Source organism: Pelodiscus sinensis, chromosome 6 (assembly GCF_049634645.1).
Source record: "Pelodiscus sinensis isolate JC-2024 chromosome 6, ASM4963464v1, whole genome shotgun sequence".
NCBI classification, from domain to species: domain Eukaryota; kingdom Metazoa; phylum Chordata; order Testudines; family Trionychidae; genus Pelodiscus; species Pelodiscus sinensis.
This window is the reverse complement of record NC_134716.1, coordinates 96,372,813-96,387,714: the sequence shown is the minus strand read 5'-3', so window position 1 is coordinate 96,387,714 and position 14,902 is coordinate 96,372,813. Positions and strand designations below refer to the sequence as shown.

The window sequence follows — 14,902 nt, the reverse complement described above, 5'->3', positions numbered from 1 at the left end:
GGTAGGTGTCACAGAGTGTGGGGAAGTCACCAGGCCCTGCACCCCTATCCGCAGTCAGATGTGACTCTCAGCCAACAAGTAGAACAGAAGGTATATTCATTGACAGGGACACAGCGGAGCACAGGTTTGTTGTTACAGGAACCAGGAGCATTCAGTACAATCCATCTTGGGTATAGGGGGCCCCCGAACGGGGCCTCTGGGCCCCTGCCCAGCCCCCCAAAGCCAGTTAGATTCTCTTCTCCTAAACCATCTGAAAACTAAACTCACACAACGAGGAACTGGTCTCAGCCCTCTAGGCACCCCCATGCTCCTTTGCCATGCTCCCTGGGCCCAAGGTGTTATGTGCTGCCACCTGGTCCTCAGGACATGAGAGAATGAACATACTTCCACAGTGAGTCATGCCCAGTCTTCCCCTACTCATCCAGATAGTGTTGCAGAACTCAGGAAACTGAGGAGCACACACACACAGAGTTACTGAAGAGCCAGTCAGAACAGCACAGGACAGTAGAATCACACACAACACAATAAAGCAAACAGAGTGAATACAGGAACGACAAGAGTGAATACAGTTCCCACTACGTCACATCTCTCCCTGTGATGGGGAGAACATACCACGCACTGAAGGGGGGGATGGGTTAGGACTCTGTGGGCAGAGGAAGTCCCGCCCCTTTTTGCCAGACTGGGCATGCTCCAAGTGCTAAGCAGTACAAGAGGCAGCGGAGCAGCTCAGTCAGGGCGGACTGCCAGAGGGGAAGTTGCTCAGGCTGGAGCTCCTGAGCCGCCCTTGCAGCAGCTGCAGCCACCATCACAGGAGCAGCAATCCTGGCAGCAGCCGCCACAGCCACCCCTGGTGGAGCGGGAGGTCCAGGGTCCCCCTACCTCTCCACTTTCTGGTACCCTGCTCTCTAACAGTTTCGGGAGACTTACCTGTGGACTAGGCCGCTAGGCCAGAGTAACTCAGGGTATGTCTACACTACCACCCTAGTTCGAACAAGGGTGGTAATGTAGGCAACTGGAGTTGCAAATGAAGCCTGGGATTTGAATTTCCCGGGCTTCATTTGCATCTTGCCAGGCGCCGCCATTTTTAAATGTCTGCTAGTGCGGACTCCGTGCCGCGCGACTACACGCGGCACGGACTAGGTAGTTCGGTACTCACGGACTAGGTAGTGAAACGAGGAGTAACGGTAGTTCGGAATAGGAAGCCTAGTCCGAACTACCTAGTCCGTGCCGCGTGTAGCCGCGCAGCACGGAGTCTGCACTAGCGGACATTTAAAAATGGTGGCACCCGGCAAGATGCAAATGAAGCCCGGGAAATTCAAATCCCGGGCTTCATTTGCAACTCCGGTTGCCTACATTATCACTCTAGTTCGAACTAGGGTGGTAGTGTAGACATACCCTCAGAGAGAGAGAACTGTATTTAGTACTAGGCCTGCAGGGCTGTATTTACCCTGGTAGGGGGAACTGTGTTTAGGAGTAGGCCTATTTATCCTGGTTAGAGAGAACCGTATATTGGAAGTAGGCCCTGCAAAAAAGGGACATTGACCCCAACTTTGGGGTGTCCTGACCATGGAGGGGTCCGGCCCCTTGACAACGTGGTGGAGAATGTGGGCAACTTTAGGACCTGCTAATAGGTTCTGGTAGTGAGAATGTGGGGCAAAGGAACTCTCTTTGTCTCCTTAGTTTGTCTCCCCACGTATAGGTGTGCAGAGATGGATATGGATAAGTTCTTGCAGTGGATGGCGGAAAACCAGTAGAAGCAACAGGAACAACAGCAACAGCTGCTCCATGAATTGACAACGCAACACCAAGCCCAGCAAGAGTGGCTGTTTCAACAGGTCACTGCTCTTCTGCAACCCAGAGGGTCTGCAAGCCCAGCCACCCTGGGGAGAGGGCCTGATGACTCTGGACTCGGGCTATCCACCTGCTTGACTAAGATGGGACCTAGAGATGAACCAAAGCATTTTTAGTTACTTTTGAAAGAGTAGCAACACTTGCTCACTGGCGCCAGAAGCACCGGGCCACCATTTTAGCACCTTATCTAACAGGATCAGTGCAAACTGCCTACCACAATTTAGACACCCGAGATATGCTGAAGTATCATCGTGTGAAAGCGGCCATTTTAGATAGTACCAGCATCAGCTCTGAGACGTACTGACAGAAACTGAGAAATGAAGGAAGGCTACCCCGTGGGGGCACAGCCATGGGCTGTTGCCCAAAGGATCAGGGATCATTGTTCAAAGTGGCTGAATTACAAGAGTTTAACCAGACCCAAGTCACGGAGATGATAGCCTTGGAGCAGTTCTTACAGATACTCCTGTCAGGTGCCAAAGAGTGGATGCAACAGCATTGGCCATCCACACTAACAGCAGTAATAACACTAATGGAGAATTACCTGGCGTTGGAAGAAACCAGACTTCACCCTCGACAGATGGGCAGTCCACAGGATTGCAAGGGTCCAAAGAGAAGGGAACCCCAGAAAACGGAACCGGGGGGCCTCCGATACGCACACTATCCATGGCCGACTGAGAGATATGCGACTGAACTCCAAAGAGCAGTTCTGCAAAGCGCCTGAGGGAAAGAGTCCCTCACAAGGGGAGAGAAACCCCCCCCAAGGCAGACCCCAGGCCTGCAGGCCCCCAGGACCGTTGTTGGGAGTGTGGTCAAGGAGGACACTTCTGGAAAGACTCCCTCTACATGGAGTGCGATTATGGACAGGCCTGGATTTTAGGATGCCGAGCAAGGGGACCACAACCCAGAAAATTGGTGATCCCCCTGGTGGTGGAAGGTGTGGGGGCCATGGCTCTTGTGGATTCAGGGTGTAGCCAGACAATTATACGGGAGGGCCTCATATCCAGCCTCTGGCTTGCTGAGGATACGATCCACTTCCAAGGCATACATGTCGATGTATGCCCCTACCCGATGGCCCGCATAAACTTGGAGGTTTGGGGCCGCAAGGAACCACTCCTGGTGGGCATAGCGTCCCAGCTAGCATACCTAGTGGTGCTGGGGCGAGAATGGCCTGGGTTTAAAGAGGTCATAAGAGACTGTGAGTACTGCCCTCCTAAAAAGCAGCAGCCCAGAGTTCTAGGAGGAAAAGTATGTGGGCTCCCCTCAGAGGCCAACTCCCAAGAGGAGCCCTCCAGTGGCCCAAATCCGATAGGGAATGCAGATCCCAATGGAGGCCCAACAGAGGGGGAACCTACAGGCAGAACTGGAGAGGGAAGCAGACTTCCTACAAGAGCAAAGGGAAGATCTAACCCTGACTCGGGCCTGGGAGCAAGCCCAAGCCCAAGAGACTGAGGACTCAGAGGGGGCGAGACACCCTCAGGGACCATGATTTGAAATCTGGAAAGACCAGTCATATTGGGTAGTAAGGGACCCCCAGACACAAGAGGAGATCTACCAATTGCTGGTCCCCTGGAGATTGTGACGAAGCCTCCTACATTTGGCTCATGTTACTCCATGGGCAGGACACGTGGGTAGGGAAAAGACTTTGCAGCGGGTGGCACACCACTTCTTTTGGCCTGGCATACATCACAATGTCTGGGAACACTGTGTGTCATGCCCAGAATGCCAATGAGTGGGACCCAAGGGGACAGCTAAGGCCCCGCCCCCCACAATACCTCTGCCAGTCATAGGCATATCCTTTGAAAGGACTGGTCTGGATCTGGTTGGGCGTTGGAGAAGAGTAAGATGGGGAACTGGTTAATCTTGGTGATCATAGATTATGCAACCCATTACCCAGAAGTGGTCCTGCTCAAGGCATCAATAGACCATTTTACCACTAATGCCTCTTTTTCAATCATAGAATATTTTGTCTCTCTAGGGAACAATTTCCGACTCAGGAACAGGACTGGGTGTTCTTCCCCATTACACAGGGAAGTGTATATAACCGTATATACGCTATATAATTATAACCGTATATACGCTATATAATTATAGCGTATATAACTCGAGTATAACCCGCACTCGTGTATAACCCACGGCTTTACCTGATTGTGTAGAAAAAGTCTTAGATAACCCGCAGATGAGTATAACCTGCAGGTTCTATACACTAATTCACAGTGATTGCACATACCAGCTGCCAGCGGGGGGAACGGAGAGCACAGCACAGGTGTGCTGGCCAGCCTGTGGGAGGGGAGCCGCACTCACCTCCAGGCACCATGCAGCTGCAGCCAGGTGCAACCCACCCTCCTCTGGGCGGGGGAATGGAGAGCACAGCACAGGCTTGTGAGTAAAAATAAACATGTATACCCCACAGACATGTATACCCCATGGGGCGGGGGGTTGTAAAAACATATAGAACCCACGGGTTATATACGCTAATTTACGGTACCTTCTGGGATAAGATGGTTCTGAGCCCCACTCCAGAAGCATCTGTCTGGAGTATAAACTCCTTCCCAAAATCAGGATGTACTAGGACTCGTTCCTGGGTCAACCTCATTTTTAGGTTCTGGAAGACCCTCTCACACTGCGATGTCCACTTTACTTGACAGGGCTGAGAATTCTTTGTTAGGTCTGTGAGCGGCGTCACAATTGTTGCAAAGTCCGGGATTAACTGTCGGTAATAACCGACCAGGCCTAAGAACTGGAGCACTTGTCTTTTTGTTTGCAGGGTTGGTGTGTCTGACAGTGCCTGGAGTTTATTAATCATTGGCCGTAACTTCCCTCTTCCCACTATGTATCCAAGGCACATCATCTCCTTCTCCCTGAAGTGGCACTTCGCCGGGTTTGCTGTGAGTCCGGCTTCTTGGAGAGCCTGCAGGACTCAGCTGTCACCTTTGCAGGCCTCTGCTACTTCATCTATCACAATGCGTGTACCTGCAAGGCTGTGGTTATGCTGTGGAGCCTCTGAATGCAACCAAACCACTGGCAAAACATGATTCTTCACTGCTGCCTCTGCTTCTGTCGTATTGTTACTAAATCATTTAGTGAGGGAGAAACAATAATTGTGTGTCCATAGTACATGGGTAGAAATCCCACTGGTGAGTCATCTAGAAATTTACAATTTGAACTGGTTCCTTATCGCAAAAGCAAATATCAGTAACAAAAAATGGGCTAAAAGTGGAGCTCTGCCAGGAGAGAAGGGTTAGTCTGATGTGAACTGGATTCAGACAAGAGTGAACTAATGAAGCTGCAATATAATTGGGAGTGAATTAATGGTTATATCAGGAACAGTCTTGGATGGCTGAAACCCAATTTTCTCTTTCTGTGGCTGCAATGTTTAGATTGTTGGAATGTAATTACTGTTTAATTTTCCATTTTGTAAAATGAATTTGGCTGTGGGAAGGTTCAGCTTTTGTTTCCAATGTTACAATTAGTGAATTGTACACAAGGTGCCTAACATAATGTTCTGACTGGGCCCTCAGAGTGAATGTGAAAAAGGGAAGACTTTTTGTTAATGCATACAATAAAAAAATGTCAAAAGTTAGTGAACAGGGGCTGCTAACAGGGAGTTGGGAGTGGGAGGAGGGAGAGATACACTCGCCATTCTTTAAAATCTTTTCACTACACTCCTGCCCTTCAAGGAGGCATTTAATAACAACCGAGGAATCTCTCAGAAGGAACACAGGTATGGATAGTGATATGTCTGCTGTTATTACTTGCACAGCATGTGCCATGTTTGTCTTCCTCCTGGAAGAAAGAAGGGATTTCATCTGCACTAAGTGCAAGCTGGTCACCATTTTGGAAGAAAAAATTAGAGGACTTGAGGCCCAAGTATCGACCCTACGTTCCATCAGAAAGGATGAAGACTTCCTTGATAGAAGGCAGCGTTTAATCCTGCAGGCACAGCAGGCTGAAGAGCCAGTCAGGGCAGTACAGGACAAGGAAGAAAACTGGCTGCATGTAATCTCTAGAAGAAGAAGAAGCAGCAGGCCAACTCAGGTATCCCCCCATTCATGTAGAGGTAAGTAACCAGTTTCAGGCTCTCTCCCCAGGCACTATGGTGGAGAATGCTTTGGCAGGGACCTCTCAGGGAAGAAATCAGAAGGGAAGACCATCTACTGGAAGGCATGGGATGCGCAGTCCTAGTTATGGGGGTTCCATGACCACCACCCCCAAAAGAAGATGACAGGTGGTGGTGGTCGGGGACTCCCTCCTAAGAGGTACTGAGTCATCCATCTACTGTCCAGACCTGCAATCTCGAGAAGCATGTTGCTTACCGGGAGCTCACATTTAGGATGTGACCGAGAGTCTTCCAAAGGTGATTAAACTTTCGGATCGCTACTCCTTTCTGCTTCTCCATGTAGGAACTAACGATATGGCCAAGAATGACCTTGAGCGGGTCACAGCAGATTATGTAGTGCTGGGAAGAAGGATCAAGGAATTTGAAGCGCAAGTGGTGTTCTCGTCCATCCTTCTGGTTGAAGGAAAAGGTCTGGGTAGGGATCGTCAAATTGAGGAAGTAAATGCGTGGTTGTGCAGGTGGTGTCGAAAGAGGGCTTTGGTTTCTTCGACCATGGGACTCTGTTCTGGGCACAAGGATTTTTAGGAAGAGATGGGATCCACCTAATCTAGAGAAGAAAGAGAATCTTAGCAGGCAGGCTTGCAAACCTAGTGAGGAGGGCTTTAAGCTAGGTTTGTTGGGGGACGGTGACCAAAGCCTGGAGGTAAGTGAGGAAGTCGGATACCGGGAAGAAACACAAGGAGGAACGAACAACAAAGGAGGACCCCTGACTCGAATGGAGAAGGTAGGGCAAACAACTGGATATCTAAGGTGTTTGTACACAAATGCAAGAAGCCTGGGAAACAAACCCTGGCACAGTCAAAGAACTATGATTTCATTGGAATAACAGAAACTTGGTGGGATGACTCACATGACTGGAGTACTATAATGGAAGTGTATAAACTGTTCAGAAAGAACAGGCTGGGGAGAAAAGGAGGAGGAGTTGCATTCTATGTAAGAAAGCAGTATGATTGCTTGGAGCTTCAGTATTTAGAGGGAGAAAAGATTTTTGAGTCTATGGGTTAAGTTTAGAGGTGGAAGCAACAGGGGTGAAGTTGTGGTTTGTGTCTGCTATAGACCGCCGGATCAGGTGGATGAGGTACACGAGGCTTTCTTTGGACAACTGAGAGAAGCTTCCAGATTGCAGGCCCTGGTTCTCATGGGGGACTTTAATCACCCTGACATTTGTTGGGAGACCAATACAGCAGTACACAGACAATCCAGGAAGTTTTTGGAGAATGTTGGGGATAACTTCTTGGTACAAGTGCTGAAAGAACCGACCAGGGGCCATGCGCAGCTTGACCTGCTGCTCACAAACAGGGAGGAACTAGTAGGGGAAGTAGAGGTGGGTGGCAACCTGGGAAGCAGTGATCATGAGACGGTAGATTTCAGGATCCTGATCAAAGGAAGAAAGGAGAGCAGCAAAATACACACCCTGGACTTCAGAAGAGCAGACTTTGACTCTCTCAGAGAACTGATGGGCAGGATTCCCTGGGATGCTTACCTGAATAGAAAAGGAGTCCAGAAGAGCTGGCAGTATTTTAAAGAAAGCTTATTAAAGGCACAGGAAGAAACCATCCGGATGCACAGCAAGAAAAGCAAATATGGTAGGCGACCAGATTGTCTTACCAGAGACATCCATGGTGAGCTTAAACACAGAAGGAAGCTTAAAAGAAGTGGAAACTTGGGCAAATGACTAGGGAGGAGTATAAATATATTGATTTAGAATACAGGGGAGTTATCAGGAAGATGAAAGCGCACTTGGAATTGTAGCTAGCAAGGGATGTGAAGGGTAACAAGAGAGGTTTCTATAGGCATGTTAGCAATGAGAGGGTGATCAGAGAGGTTGTAGGGCCCCTACTGGATGAGGGAGGTAACCTAGTGACAGATGATGTGGGAAAAGCTGAAGTACTCAGTGCTTTTTTTCCCTCTGTCTTCACAGACAAGGTCAGCTCCCAGACAAATGCACTAGGCAATGCAATATGGCAGCGTTTCCCAAACTATGGGCCATGGCCTGGTACTGGGCCACGGGAAAAAAATACCAGGCCTCAGCTTGGCTGCCAGGAGGGGAGCAGAGTGGGGCGGGCTGGGAGGAGGTGTGTGTGTGTGTGAGGGAAACGGGCCACTGGGAAGCAGGGATGGGGGTAGCGGGGCTGTCCCACAGAGATGGGGGGAGGCGGGCGGCCGGTGAAAGCAGGGTCGGAGGCAGTGGGGCTATCCTGCGGAGATTGGGGAGGGCAGGCAGTGGAACCAGGGCTGGACTGGGGGGGGGGTGCTGGCTGAGGGAGATCAGGAGGAGGAGGATGGGAGAACAAGCTTCCAGAAGCAGGGCTGGATGGGGGCAGCGGGGCTGGACTGGGCAGATTGGGAGGAGAAGGGGGGGAGCGGGGCTGACCCAGGCACATGCAGACCCTGCAGACCTTGGCAGACGAGTGAGTCTGGCCGGGGACTCCATTTTGCCCCCCCTCCACATACCCTCCATCGAGTAGTTGTGAACTGCCTGGCAGGTAGACACACTCAGGCAGCGTGAGCACATCTACCAGCCAGGCAACTCGCAGCTAAGGACTGATACACCTAATTATAATAAAAGTAAAAGAAGCAGTGAGGGACAAAAAGGTATCTTTTAAGAAGTGGAAGTCCAATCCTAGCGAGATAAATAGAAAGGAACATAAACACTGTCAAATCAAGTGTAAACATGTAATAAGAAAAGCAAAAAAAGATTTTGAGGAACAGCTAGCCAAAAACTCAAAAAGAAATAACAAAATGTTTTTTAAGTACATTAGAAGCAGGAAGCCTGCTAAAAAACCTGTGGGTCCTCTAGATGATCGAGCTATAAAAGGAGCAATCAAGGACGATAAAGCCATTGCGGAGAAACTAAATGATTTCTTTGCTTCAGTCTTCACGGCTGAGGATGTTAGGGAGATTCCTGAATCTGCACCGTCCTTTGTGGGTGATGAATCTGAGGAACTGTCCCGGATTGAAGTGTCATTAGAGGTGGTTTTAGAACAAATAGAAAAACTTAATGTTAACAAATCTCTGGGACCGGATGGCATTCATCCAAGGGTTCTAAAAGAACTTAAATGAGAAATTGCTGAGCTATTATCTGTGGTTTGTAACCTATTCTTTAAATCGGCTTCCGTACTTAATGACTGGAAGGTAGCCAATGTGACACCAATATTTAAAAAGGGCTCTAGAGGCGATCCTGGCAATTACAGACCGGTAAATCTAACTTCAGTACTGGGCAAATTAGTCAAAACAATAGTAAAGAATAAAATTGTGAAGCATGTAGAAGAACATAATTTGTTGGACAAAAGTCAACATGGTTTCTGTAAAGGGAAATCCTGTCTTACTAATCTGTTAGAGTTCTTTGAAGGGGTTAACAAACATGCAGACAAGGGGGATCCAGTAGATATAGTATACTTGGATTTTCAGAAAGCCTTTGACAAGGTCCCTCACCAAAGGCTCTTGTGTAAATTACATGGCCATGGGATAAGAGGGAAGGTCCTTTCTTGGACTGAGAACTGGCTAAAAGACAGGAAACAAAGGGTAGGAATAAATGGTACATTTTCAGATTGGAGAGGGGTAACTAGTGGTGTACCCCAAGGGTCAGTCCTGGGACCAATCCTTTTCAACTTATTCATAAATGATCTGGAGAAAGGGGTAAGCAGTGAGGTAGTAAAGTTTGCAGATGATACCAAACTGTTTAGGATAGTCAAGACAGAAGCAGACTGTGAGGGACTCCAAAAAGATCTCACCAAACTGAGTGATTGGGCAACAAAATGGCAAATGAAATTTAATGTGGATAAGTGTAAAGTAATGCACATCGGGAAAAATAACCCCAACTATACGTACAATATGATGGGGGCTAATCTGGCTACGACAAATCAGGAAAGAGATCTTGGAGTTATCGTGGACAGTTCTCTGAAAACTTCCACACAGAGTGCAGCGGCGGTCAAAAAGGCAAATAGGATGCTAGGAATTATTAGGAAAGGGATAGAAAATAAGACCCAGAATATCTTACTGCCCCTGTATAAAACTATGGTACGCCCACATCTTGAATACTGTGTACAGATGTGGTCTCCTCACCTCAAAAAAGATATTTTGGCCTTGGAAAGGGTTCAGAAAAGGGCAACTAAAATGATTAGGGGTTTGGAATGGGTCCCATATGAGGAGAGGTTAAAGCAACTGGGACTTTTCAGTTTAGAAAAGAGGAGACTGAGGGGGGATATGATAGAGGTCTATAAAAGCACGAGTGGTGTGGAGAGGGCTGACAAAGAAAAGCTATTTATTAGTTCCCATAATAGAAGAACTAGAGGACACCAAATGAAATGAAAGGGTAGCAGGTTTAAAACTAATAAAAGAAAGTTCTTCTTCACACAGTGTGTAGTCAACCTGTGGAACTCCTTGCCAGAGGAGGCTGTGAAGGCTAGGACTATAATAGAGTTTAAAGAGAAGCTGGATAAATTCATGGAGGTTAGGTCCATAAAAGGCTATTACCCAGGGGATAAAATGGTGTCCTTGGCCTCTGTTTGTCAGAGGCTGGAGAGGGATGGCAGGAGACAAATCGCTTGATCATTGTCTTTGGTCCACCCTCTCTGGGGCACCTGGTGCTGGCCACTGTCGGTAGACAGGATACTGGGCTAGATGGACCTTTGGTCTGACCCAGTACGGCCGTTCGTATGTTCTTATGACACCTGGGGCAGAGCAGCTGGGGTGCTGCCGGGTTGGTCCAGTAACGCTGAGGAGCGGCCCTGCGGGACCAACCCAGCAACACCCCAGCTGCTCTGCCCCAGGCATCCCCAAGAGCAGGGTTGGCGCTACAGGGTTGGCGCTACCAAGGGTTGGCGCTACTGGACCAACCCGGCAGCACTCCAGCTGCTCTGCCCCAGGCGTCTCTGATTCAGCCGCTGCTGGTCAGTTTCAGCAGTGGCTGAATCAGGGACGCCTGGGGCAGAGCTGGACTATCGGAAGGTGGGGGCTATGAGGGGTCTGGGGTGGCATCCCCCCCTCCCCAGACCCCTTATAGCCCCCGCTTCTGATAGTCTAGCATATCTGATAATTCGGCACCCCCGGGTCCCAAAGGTGCTGGATTATCGGAAGTTTACTGTATTTGGAAAAAGGCAAATGTAGGGCCCATCTTTAAAAAAGGGAAGAAGGAAAATCCAGGGAACTACAGACCAGTCAGCCTTACCTCAGTCCCTGGAAAAATCATGGAGGGGATCCTCAAGGAATCCATTTTGAAGCACTTGGAAAAGGGGAAAGTGATCAGCAATAGTCAACATGGATTCACTAAGGGCAAGTTGTCCTTGACCAATCTGATTAGCTTCTATGATGAGGTAACTGGCTTTGTGGATATGGGAAAGTCAGTGGATGTGATATACCTTGACTTGAGCAAAGCTTTTGATATGGTCTCCCACAATATTCTTGCCAAAAAAATTTTGTGCCAAATTTTTATCTTTTCTGGCAGGATAAAAGAGGGCATGTTTTCTTGCTCCATATCACTTTTAAGGCCACTTTTACTTTGTACAACATGTATTACCCATATACTACACATATTGTTACTATTAGAATGCTTTTGTTACATGTTGTGATTCCTTGCTATGGTGTAAACAATTTATTAATGGAGACCAAATACATTTTATATTTTCTTGGCTCAGCCTTTCCAGCTGAGCCTTTGAACTTTTTTCTTTTTAAAAATAGCTTTACCTGCCTGATACTTTCCTTTTGTAAATTGCAACTGACATTTCTTTTTTTTTTTTACATTTTTAAACTGCAATTTTTATATTTAAGCTTTGAACAAGGTGGGGGTTTTGTTTTTGGTTTTTTTTACAAGTGAGAACTTTTTGGTGTGGGCAATGTTTTGTTTTACTGCTGCTTTTACTCCCTTACTTTAATTCTATGGCGCAGCTGATTGCTACACTTAAATTTCTGACAGGCAGTATTTTTTTAAACTTACTAGGTGTTCCCTTTACACACACACACACACACACACACACACACACACACTTTTTTATTAACTATCTGTTGTTTGAGCTGATTAATGCCCTTATGCCATACTTAATAATGTTTTACAAAACTGTATGCAGGTTACATACCTACTAGTATATCTGGAAGCAGATGATCCATACCAAAAGTTTCAGTGGTATTCAGCAGATCTCTCTTGTGTTTTTCAGAGTATTCTTATTCCTTGCCTCCATACAACTCTCTGGAGTTCCTTTCTTCACTTAGTCCCAGTCTCCTCCTAATACTTCTCTGAGGAGTCCATAAGATCCACCCTTAGATTTAACCCACTACTCCAGAATGATACCATCTTCTTCATAGTTCAATCCTTAACCCCTTTCATTGCCTTTCTCTCAATGATAGGCTGTGATTTTTACACTGAGGCCAGGTCTATATTAAAGGGGAAGATTGAATTGAGATATGCAACTCCAGCTACATGAATTACATAGCTGGAGTCGACATACTTTAATTCAAGTTTCCTCACCATACCCATAGCGGGAGTCAGCCTCTCTTACTCCTCACAAGATCACGAGTACCAACCACCGATGGGGGCTCCCTCTGCGTTTCATTTAGCGTGACTTTACTAGGCCCACTACATTGAACTCTGGAAGATCGATTGTAGCAGCCTAAGGGATATATATATATGTTACCTGCTCCCAGCTAGAGGATGAGAGTCACAGCATCATTATATTGGAGTAGCCTCTGAAACCTTATCCACTCAGGAGTCTGTTGGGGTGAATTGTGAAAACTTATTCAGTCTGTGATCTCTGAGACTTAATCACTGAGGTTTCTTTATTAACATACCATTAAACGACACTTGAGTTAATCAGGCTGATATGTAGGGGGTTAAGTGCAATGCTTACCACACCTCCATGTTACAAACCAGACTTCTTCTATTATTACACTTTACACATGATACTGTGTTTGCTATACCTTGCACATACACTTTGGGTCTAGGTTGGTTGTTTTATAGGAACCAAACCCTGTACAGTATGTTTTGTCCATGCACAATTTACTCTATCTCATTGATGAGTCCGGATTATTTTATCCATTGTTGTCTTGTCCATTGTAAACAGTATTCTCTCTTATCTTAGCTAATACAGATGTGCTATTTCCAGCATGCTGATTTATTTACTTCCCTAATCCTGTCTTCCAGAAAAAAAAAGGCTGCACCCATGCCAATTAGTCATGTGAAGACAGACCTATAGAATGCCCAATAACAAAGTTTGGCAAAAATATTTCTGTTGGAAGAATGAATCACACCACATGCTAGAGCCAACACAATGAAGTAAGAGGCCTTGTCTATATCTGCTCTAATCCTATAGAATACTTTAAAAAAAATCAAATAAAAATGGATCCAGAAAATGACCAGGGCAACGCTGGGTTTTGCACAGTCACTATACTCATTGTAATTTGATTTATATGAATCTGATTTATATCAATTTATTCACAAATAACAGAATGGGATGCTGACGTGTTAAAGAGAATAAACAAGCAGTACAGGCAGTCCCCGACTTACGTGGATCCAACTTATGTTGGATCCGCACTTACGAATGGGGCTTTTCTCGCCCCGGAGCTCGTGGACGGCGGACCGCACAGAGCGCAGCGGTCCTGCCACCGCGTCCTCCGGGGCGAGAAAAGCTGCTCCGGGTCTCCCTGGTGTGCTGGGGGGGACTCCCTGGTGTGCTGGGGGGGACTCCCCAGCACAGCAGGGAGACCCGAGCAAAGCCGCACAGGCGGCGGGACCCCGCTGCCCGTGCGGCTTTGCTCCTTTGCCCCGGAGCAAAGCCGCACAGACGGCGGGGTCCCCTGCCTCTGCGGCTTTGCTCCGGGTCTCCCTGGTCTGCTGGGGGGGGGGGGGGGGCGCAGCTAGTGCGCCCTCTCCCAGCAGACCAGGCTTTTGTTGTGGACGCCTGGGGTAGAGCAGCTGGGATGCTGCCGGGTTGGTCCTGGGGGGACCTACTCGGCAGCGCCCCAGCTGTTCTGTCCCAGGCTCCAGATTCAGCCGCTGTTGAAACTGATCAGTGGCTGATTCCAGGAAGCTGGGGGCAGAGCAACTCTGCCTCGGGCTTCCTGTAGTCAGCCCCTGGTCAGTTTCAGCAGCAGCGGCTGAATCTGAAGCCAGTTCCGAGTTACGTACAAATTCAACTTAAGAACAAACCTATAGTCCCTATCTTGTACGTAACCCGGGGACTGCCTGTATATGTGGTGCACCACTTGCATTTTGAAGAATTTTAATAGGTTAGGCCTTTTCACATACACAGCAAGCCACAACCCTTTACTTTGGGGCCATCTCTTCCTTATTAGTGTGTACCCCTTGCAGGTGCATATTGGGAAGATTCACAATCATTTTGGGGCTTTGTAATTAGATAGAGAGAGATTTGGTGAAACATAGTTGTCTGAACAATGAAAATGTTGTGCTTTGTGAATAAAGAGGAATGCAAAGAATATAAAATGTTTGTGAATTAAGCAATGAAGTAAATTATTTTAGATATATCATACCTCACACCTCAAGAAATAAAATGCAACCATCTAACTACAACATAGATCACTAAGATCCATCTATATTTCCATAGCAACCTATTCCTGAAGAAAATTTATCATTACTTTAGGGCTTATTTTAGAATCTTATGTTAAGATTCAATAATATTTGTGCAGTACATCTAAAGATTTCCTAAAGTAAAGTAAATCATTTGTTAGTATGTATTTCTGCCACTATTTACATCTTATAATTCCCAAACTGGTGAAAATAATAGGAAAATGGGCATTTAGTTTTGTACAAGTCATATATCACATTTTTAACTGGCTCTGTTTTAATGTAACAATTGTTGTATACAAATATATTGAAGCTGACCTTAGGGAAAAATGGAATGCTGTCATTTCCCCTGATTAAATCAATATTTTATTTTTAAAAGCAATACTATCAGGAATATCTGACCTTAAAACTGAAGGAAG

General features: G+C 47.0%; 1 protein-coding gene across 4 annotated transcripts in view; it reads right to left on the bottom strand.

The window, feature by feature from the left end:
- The window catches only part of ANKRD55 (ankyrin repeat domain 55), a 211,057-nt gene that overhangs the window by 60,173 nt on the left and 135,982 nt on the right, over nucleotides 1–14,902 (bottom strand). The window lies entirely within an intron of this gene.